Here is a 9,284-nt window from a genome sequence, read left to right as displayed (position 1 = left end):
ATTGAGGGCTTTGTCTCTTCTACATGTCCTCAAGACAAGCTTAGTGCTACAAGAATTCCATTTAATTAGATAAAAGACATTTTTGTACCATGAACATAACAGATTTGCAGAATATTTTCCACGCTTCAAATTAACTGAAGTAGGAATCACCTCTATCAACAGTTTCAGCTATTGTGTCCAATACAAGAAATATGACATTATTTTCTATTGGAGGCTATGTGGTTATACTCCAGAATGGGATTTGAGAAAATTGAATACAACTCTGATAGAACTGGCCAAGAACTGCCTCAACTCCTTACCAAATCCTGCAGCTCACCGGCATCTGAACCTCAGCATCTGTGTTTCCCTTGAGTCATAGTGGGTAAAGCATCCTTGCCCCAGTCAAGGGCAAAGGCCAGTTCTTTCACACAGCTGTGTATCTTCAGTTATCCCCTTGCACTTTTGTATCATCAGATTCTTTCTATTGCATTGCCTCCACTAGCAGTCTAATATCTCTCTCTCTGTCCTCCACCTGCCACCAATCACCACTCCATTTCTCGTCCCTACTCAACAGAAAAATTTCTGAAAGCCATGTTTAGCTTGCTGCCTTTTTGTCCTGCCTCTCATTCTTGCCATAATGCACTTCAGTCAGGCTTTCATTCCTCCATTCTCCCAACCCCACATCGATAAGAGATAGTTCCTGTTAAGGTTGCTTGTGTAGATGTCCGTGAAGCCAATCTGATTTTCCCCTAACTGGCCTGAGAGCTCTTTCTTAGCATCTTTTCTGGCTCCTCCTCCTCCAGCAGACCTCTTGCAAGCCTCTGTGTTTTCAACCTGCACTCTGTACTTCCCTACTGCCATGGCTTTAAGTATCATCTATTCACAGATGACTTCAAATCCATACCTCTTTTCCTGACCTCTATCCTGAGTTCTAGACTTATTTATCCAACTACCTTTCAGAATTTCCTTATAAGTGTTTAATAAAAATGTCAAACTTAATATGTCTGTTCATTGTTCAGTCGTGTCTGATTCTTTGCGACCCCATGGACTGTAGCCTGCCAGGCTCCTCTGTCCATGAAATTTTCCAGGCAAGAATACTAGAGTGGGTTGCCATTTCCTACTCCAGGTGATCTTCCAGACCCAGGGATTGAACCCACATCTCCTGGGTCTCCTGCATTGCAGGCATATTCTTTATGCAGAACTAATTATTTCTCCCTTCCTCCCAGTTTACTCTTCCCAGGGTCTTCCCCATCATGGTAAATGGCATCTTCATTTGTCCAACTGCCCACAAGCAATTACCAACAAGTCCTGTAGTGCTTACGAAGTATGTCTTGAGTCTGGCTACTGCTCCCGTCTTCACTGACACACCCTAGGCCAGGTGACCACCATCTAGCCTGAACTACTAAGACCATCTTCCAATCAGTCCAGATTCCTGTCTTTTTCAGTCTGATCCTTTCTCCATATAGTAGTCTCAGTGATTTTTCTTTTTTTCATTAATCTTATTTTTTCCTTCAACTTTTGTTTTTTAAATTTTAATTAATTTTTAAAAATTGGAGTCTAGTTGCTTTACAATGTTTCTTTAGTTTCTATTGTACAGCAAAGTGAATCACCTATACAGATACATATATCTCCTCGTATTTGGATTTCCTTTTCATTTAGGTCACCACAAAGCACTGAGTAGAGTTCCCTGAGCTATACAGCAGGTTCTCATGAGTTATCTACTTTATACACAGTCTCAATAGTGTATATAGGTCAATCCCAACCTCTCAGTTCACCCCCCTAGTTGTCCATACATTTGTTCTCTATGTCTGTGACTCTATTTGTGCTTTACAAACAGGTTCATCTACACCATTTTTCTAGATTCTGCATATATATATGTTAATATACAGTATTTGTTTTTCTCTTTCTGACAAACTTCACTCCGTATGACAATGTCTAGGTTCCATCCACATAGCTGCAAATGGCTAAAATGAAAATTAGATTTTGTGACTTCTCTCCTCAAAACTTATATTGGGGTCTCATCACCCTCTGTAATAAAACCAAAACTTCTCTTCCTGATACACAGGGTTCTACAGGGTGTGGTATTTGCCCACCAAACCTCGTCTCTGTTCATTTCCTCCCCTTTTCATTCCAGCGGAAGCACTATGGCTGTTTTTCTTTCCATCAAGCACACCAAGCTTGTTTCCATGTTAGAACCTTTGCACCTGCGCTTGGAATACTCTTCCTCTATATTTGCAAGATGTGTCCTCATCACTCACGGCTTGGCTCAAATGAGAGTTCTTAGAGATTCTGTGCTGAGTAACCTACTAAATCAGCTGTGTCTTTCCCCGTGTTCTGTCATTCTCCACCACAATATTCTATACTAACATTTTGTAGCATCATTTATAAGGAATGGAAATCTCATTTACTCACTGACCACTCAGTCATCACTCTGAATGTAAACTCTTGATGTCAGAGCCTCCGGCTGTCTTATGCTCTGCTGTATTCCCATTATCTGAAACAGTTCCAAATATTCATCAGCAGTGAATACTCCTTAAATGTTTGTTAACTGATTAATTACTCCATGTTTGTTCTGAACATTTACCTCTTCTGATCTCAGTTCCTTCAGTATTAAAATGAGGAAGCCTGGAGAAGAGAATACCTGAAATTCCTCCTGGATCAGTCTGATAACCTACAGTAATTACAGGAAAAATCTTGTTGCATCAGAGATTTGTATCTACTAAAGAACATTCATTCATTCATTCAACAAGCTCTTTCTGAGTGCTGACCAAAAGCCTGGGACTGTTCTAGGCATCGGAGGCCAAGTCATAGCCATCAAGGTTCTAGCACATAAGTCTCAACAGACAAACAGAAAACCTATAAAGTTAATGTGATCCTTGTTTTCCATCTGCTTTTCTACTGATACTTTCACAACAGTTTTCTCGATACTGCTTAGTTTATCAACACTGGGCTCCCTCTTACCATGGTTAATTTCCAAGACTTCTAGGATTAAGTGACATAATTTATGTGGCTATAACTTTAATAGCACCATGTAAAACATAGCCATTAAGGCTGCAGAATTCCTGCCAATTTGATTTAGCTCTAATCCAAACTCTGCCATACTTCCAAATTTAATTGCAGCCTGCCTTACACTAAAATTTTAAATTTTATGAATCTAATTTTTAAAAAAATTAGATCAGTAAGGAACTAAAATTGTAAACATTCAGGTAGTAACACATACAGGACTGCTAATTCTCTTGCCAAAATTTGAGACAGATGACTTTAAATTTGAATTGGAATTACTGTACATAGAGAGCCAATCATTAATCAAGTGTCTAGAATGAAAATAAATCACTTTTAAACATGACTGTAGAGAATGAAAAATGATTACAAAAAGTAAAGCAAATTATTATATATTGTGCTAACTGCCATTTGTTGGCATAGGCTACAAATCACTCATAGAAAGCAATGTCTATTTATATTTGCTTTAATCATGTATATAAAGAGATTTAGTATAGCTATAGAATGTTTTAATCTTGCATATAAGTACTATATTTCAAGCAATATATATTGGTCAAAATGTTTTTGGTTGGAAAGGAAGACAGAAACCCAATTCAAACTTAACAAAAAAAAAGGGGGGGAGGGAACTATTTATTGTTTCATGTAACTGGGAAAGCCAGAACTCAACTAATAGAATGTCATCAGAGAACTCTTTTGTTTCAGTCAGAGGCTCTTCTTCTGGTGAACAAATGTTCACTAGCTGCTTTATTGACTATGCCAAAGCCTTTGACTGTGTGGATCACAACAAACTCTGGAAAATTCTGAAAGAGATGGGAGTACCAGATCACCTGACCTGTCTCTTGAGAAACCTGTATGCAGGTCAGGAAGCAACAGTTAGAACTGGACATGGAACAACAGACTGGTTCCAAATAGGAAAAGGAGTACATCAAGGCTGTATATTGTCACCCTGCTTGTTTAACTTATATGCAGAGTACATCATGAGAAACGCTGGGCTGGAAGAAGCACAAACTGGAATCAAGATTGCCAGGAGAAATATCAATAACCTCAGATATGCAGATGACACCACCCTTATGGCAGAAAGTGAAGAAGAGCTAAAGAGCCTCTTGATGAAAGTGAAAGAGGAGAGTGAAAAAGTTGGCTTAAAGCTCCACATTCAGAAAACTAAAATATTGGCACCCGGTCTCATCACTTCATGGGAAATAGATGGGGAAACAGTGGCTGATTTTATTTTTCTGGGCTTCGAAATCACTGCAGATGGTGGTTGCAGCCATGAAATTAAAAGACACTTACTCCTTGGAAGGAAAGTCATGACCAACCTAGACAGCATATTACAAAGCAGAGACATTACTTTGCCAACAAAGGTCTGTCTAGTCAAGGCTATGGTTTTTCCAGTGATCATGTATGGATGTGAGAGTTGGACTATAAAGAAAGCTGAGTGCTGAAGAATTGATGCTTTTGAACTGTTGGTGTTGGAGAAGACTCTTGAGAGTCCCTTGGACTACAAGGAGATCCAACCAGTCCATCCTAAAGGAGATCAGTCCTGGGTGTTCATTGGAAGGACTGATGCTGAAGCTGAAACTCCAATACTTTGGCCACCTGATGCAAAGAGCTGACTCATTGGAAAAGACCCTGATTCTGGGAAAGATTGAGGGCAGGAGGAGAAGGAGATGACAGAGGATGAGACGGTTGAATGGCATCACCAACTTGATGGACATGGGTTTGGGTGGTCCGGGAGTTGGTGATGGACAGGGAGGCCTGGCATGCTGCGGTTCATGGGGTTGCAAAGAGTTGGACATGACTGTGTGACTGAACTGAACTGAGCAGCTCAAGATTCATGACTTACCAGTTTATCAGCCCAAGGGGAAAGGGAGCAGTTGTTTTCCTTTAAAAAGTTTTTATTAATTTATTGGCTCTTCGTTGCTGCCTGGGCTTTTCTCTAGTTGCGTTGCATGGGTTTCTATAGCTTCTCTTGTTGCAGAGCACAGGCTCTAGGGCATGTGGACTTAAGTAGCGGCAGCTCCTGGGCTCTAGGGTCCAGGCTCAATGTTTGTGGTGCATGAGCTTAGTTGCTCCACAGAACGTTGGATCTTCCTGGATCAGGGATCAAACCCGTCTCTCCTGCACTGGCAGGTGGATTCTACACCACTGAGCCACCGGGGCAGCCCAACAGTTCTTTTTCAGTAGCTACAATAGGGAAATCCTGGGCAAGATTCTAACTGGCCCAGTTTGGAAACAGACTAACAAAATGTATTTCAAAGGCCCTTACACTCTTTCTTCTTCAGAACTGTTATTCTTGCAGTGAGCTAATGTTGGCTAAATTTTAGGAGAATGTAATCTGATTAAATTGATCCACCTTAAGGTGTTTAAAAGTGATAGCTTTATCATTTACAACTTAAATGAAATGATAATTTGGTGCAATGTCAAAATAAGAAAAGGAATTTAAGGCAGTGTGGATGAAGACACAGTTTTAATTGGGTTCAATAAATTATGCCAATGTGTAAGGATACCTTCTTTCAAACATAAGGCATAGAAATCTGGACATGTCTGTCCTACTCACACTATTTGTGAGTGCAAAGAGTATTGGGAAGATGCTGTGAGAAGGGTCTGTCCTTGGTTCAGGCAATAAAGGATACATTGTCTGTAGAGAACAAAAAGCAATAATAAAACTAAGTCAGCTCCTTTTCGTGCCTAGTGCCTAGCGCAGCCACAGCTTGTGGTCCCGAGAAGCACCTGAAGCCCATAGCAGCTCCAAAGCTTTGGATAAACTGACTGGTGTGTTTGCTCCTCGTCCATCTACCAGCCCCACAAACTAGGGAATGCTTGCCCCTAATCATTTTCCTAAGGAACAGACTCAACTATGCCCCAATAGGAGACGAAATAGAGATCTATATGCAGAATTTCATTAAGACTGATAGCAAGGTCTGCCCCAACATAACTTACCCTGCTGGTTTTATGGATGTCATCAGCACTGATAAAACTGGAGAGAGTTTTCATCTGATCTATGACACCAGTGGTTGCTTTGCTGTTCATTGTATTACACCTGAGGAGGCAAGGTACAAGCTGGGCAAAGTGGGAAAGATCTTTGTGGGACAAAAGGAATCCTTCATCTGGTGACCCACGATACTCGCATCATCCGCTACCCTTGATTCCCTCATCAAGGTGAATGACACCATTCAAATTGACTTGGAGACTGGAAAGAGTACTGATTTAATCAAATTTGACACTGGTGCATGGTGACTGGAGGTGCTAACCTGAGAAGAACTGGTGTGGTCACCAATCAGGAGAGACATCCTGGTTCTTTCGATGTAGTTCATGTGAAAGATGCCAATGGCCACAGCTTTGCCACATGGCTCTCAAAAATTTTCATTATTGGCAAAGGCAACAAACTGTGGAACTCCCTTCCCTGTGGAATGGGTATCCGCCTTACCACTTCTGAGGAGAGAGGCAAGAGCCTAGAAGCCAAATAGAGCAGTGGATAAAATGATTCCTGGGTGGCATGATTGGAAAAGTCTTTGTACTTAGTTAAAGATAATACCACATTTAAAAAAAATGGCTAAGTCATTTTGGTCTTCCCTAGTGGCTCAGACAGTAAAGAATCTGCCTGTAATGCAGAAGACCTGGGTTTGATCCCTGGGTCGGGAAGATCCCCTGGAGGAGGGCATGTAACCCACTATTCTTGCCTGGACAATCCCATGGACAGAGGAGCCTGGCAGGCTACAGTCCATGGGGTTGCAAACAGTGGGACATGACTGAGTGACTAAGTCAGCTTGCATTTTCTTATTATCATGTATAGGAATTCTAAACAATTTCAGTGATGTGATATCCATCCCCAACTTGATGGACCAGCCCCACTGTTACTGCATCTCCCTGGAGTTGCTTGTCAATACCTCCTCTCATCTCCCGATTCAAGCACGCTGCAGTAGAAGTCAGAGCGCTGGCATATTACTTTTCACAACTATTGCTACCCGACTAGGAGAATTAATGCATTATATAGAAAAGAGGGAACTGAGACTGCAAAAGGAAATAATCAAGAGATTATGCTTTACAAAATGGATTATAATTAATGTCAAACTGTGCGTTATAAGCAGTTAGTATAAGCTCGTAATATAAAATAATTGAATTAGTCCCCCAAATAAATCCAACAGAAAAGTCTGTTCTGGAAGAGTAATTCATTTGTCAGCTGAGCAAAAGAAGCTTATAAGGAATAGCTGAATAATGCCAAACGACTGTTAAACTAATTTAAAGGCAAGCATGTGAATTTGATTTGGACCAGAGTCTGTGTCATTTCCTTCATTTTCATGTAGCCCCAGCCCAGCACGGAGTATCACAGCTCGTCCAGCAGGTGGCACTCTTCTCTTTGTGCACTTGTACTAAACTAAGCACTTGTCCAAGTACAAGGTAATCTTGACTTCAGAAGAACTCTATAATCTGTTTATTTATGGCAATAATACAGTCATAGATTTTTGCAAGAGTAACTATGCTGGTCTATTCTTTGTCAGTTTTCTTTCTTAAATCAATCTGCTCTTCCCCAGTAGCATATTAGACACCTTCTAACCTGGGGAGCTCATCTTTCAATGTCATACCTTTTTACCTTTGCAAACTGTTCATGGCATTGTCACAGAAAGAATACTGGATTGGTTTGCCATTCCCTCCTCCAGTGGCTCGTGCTTTGTCAGAACTCTTCATTATGACCTCTTCATCTCTGGTGACCCTGCCCAGCATGGCTCATAGCTTCACTGAGTTATGCAAGTCCCTTCAACCACAACAAGGCTGTGATCCATGAAGGGGCTTAAGTCAAAGACTTGTTTTACCATACTACGTGGACTGGGACTGATGGGAGAGGGTGGATATAGCGGGCAACACTGCCCTGATTAGCATCGTATGTCCATCCTGATAGCCATGAATGTGCTAAAGCTGCCACCACACTGCATCATGGTTTTCCTGAAACCACCCATCAGCTCCTGACCCCAAATACTGGCCCTGAGAAGGGAAAAAGATGCTGAAGAGCACCCCAACCACCATGCCCACAGCTCAACCCATCACAAAACCCATCTTCACGAGGTGGAAGTAACATGGCTGGAACTATGCTCAGGGATCCGAGGCCACCAGCATCTCACTTGCGGCCTTGGTTGCTTTTCGTCTTTGTTAGATTTGAAGACTGGTACATACACGTCTAATTGCCCTCTTGGGTCTAGAGTTTGTCATCCCTAGTTTCAAGCCTTTGTCAGTTTCTGTTAAAATACTTTGACTTCTACTCTATGTCTAAGGTCTTACACTGTGCTGGAGATCTACATACAATTGAGATGATTCATATTTGAAAAGCACATTGAACTGAAGCAATCTTTATAAACTTAAAAAAAGACTTTTTCTAATAAAAATTCCACACATCCTTGGACCTTTTGAAACTTCCCCTCAAGACTCACTGATGAGCAGAAGTTGAATTCCATCTTCTACATATTCTCTCTATTTCAACCAGCTTCATTTTCTAGAGTTTGTATCAAGAAAACATTTTTTTTCAGATATACAACTAAAATATAATAGGCACATTGCTTTCCCTTTCAAAATTTGTCCTGATGCCCTGCCTCCTGGAAAGTGTGATTTGTTATACACAAATCAAAGTACTATAATAAGCACAAGAATAAAAAGAATTAACATTATTATGTTAATAAAGCACATTTTCATTTATTACCTTTTTTCATGCTTGCTTCATTTAGAGATTGTGAGATATATGCTGGACGTATTAGTATGTATTATGTGTATTATATATGTAGTCTGATCTCATTTAATTTTCACAGATACTCATTTTGAAGAAAATAAATACAAAGAGAAAATTTAAGTTATTTCCCCAAATCATGAGGCAATGTCAGAATGGTGACTGGAGATTCTAAACCTTGTACCTCTGTAAAAGATAGACCATATTAGAGTATTGAAACAATCTTGCTAGTAAGTGTAGGAGCTTCATTTAAAAAAAGAAACAAAAAACTGTTCATAAAGTGACTTTCAATAGTTAACTCTATTTTGTGCAACAACCTATGAGAGTTTTGTTGATAAAGTTAGGCATTCTTTAGAAATTGTACAAAGAGAAGAGGAGAAAAGAGTGCTAAGGAAAGCTGGGAGAGGTTCAGAGACAAATTTAATTAATTTTACAGTTTGCCTACAGTTAGCACAACCTTCAAAGATTATTCAAGGGAGAATATAAGGAAATGTGTTTTACTGTGGGCAAGAATCCCTTAGAAGAAATGGAATAGCCATCATATTCAACAAAAGAGTCTGAAATGCAGTACTTGGATGCAATCTCAAAAACT

General features: G+C 40.2%; 1 pseudogene; it reads left to right on the top strand.

The window, feature by feature from the left end:
- The first annotated feature begins 2,123 nt into the window (after window positions 1-2,123).
- LOC133227378 (small ribosomal subunit protein eS4-like) lies at window positions 2,124-6,883 on the top strand (annotated as a pseudogene).
- Window positions 6,884-9,284: the final 2,401 nt, after the last annotated feature.

Source organism: Bos javanicus, chromosome 16 (assembly GCF_032452875.1).
Source record: "Bos javanicus breed banteng chromosome 16, ARS-OSU_banteng_1.0, whole genome shotgun sequence".
Lineage (NCBI taxonomy): Eukaryota > Metazoa > Chordata > Mammalia > Artiodactyla > Bovidae > Bos > Bos javanicus.
The sequence above is the reverse complement of the archived record's forward strand: the minus strand, read 5'-3'. Positions and strand labels throughout refer to the sequence as shown.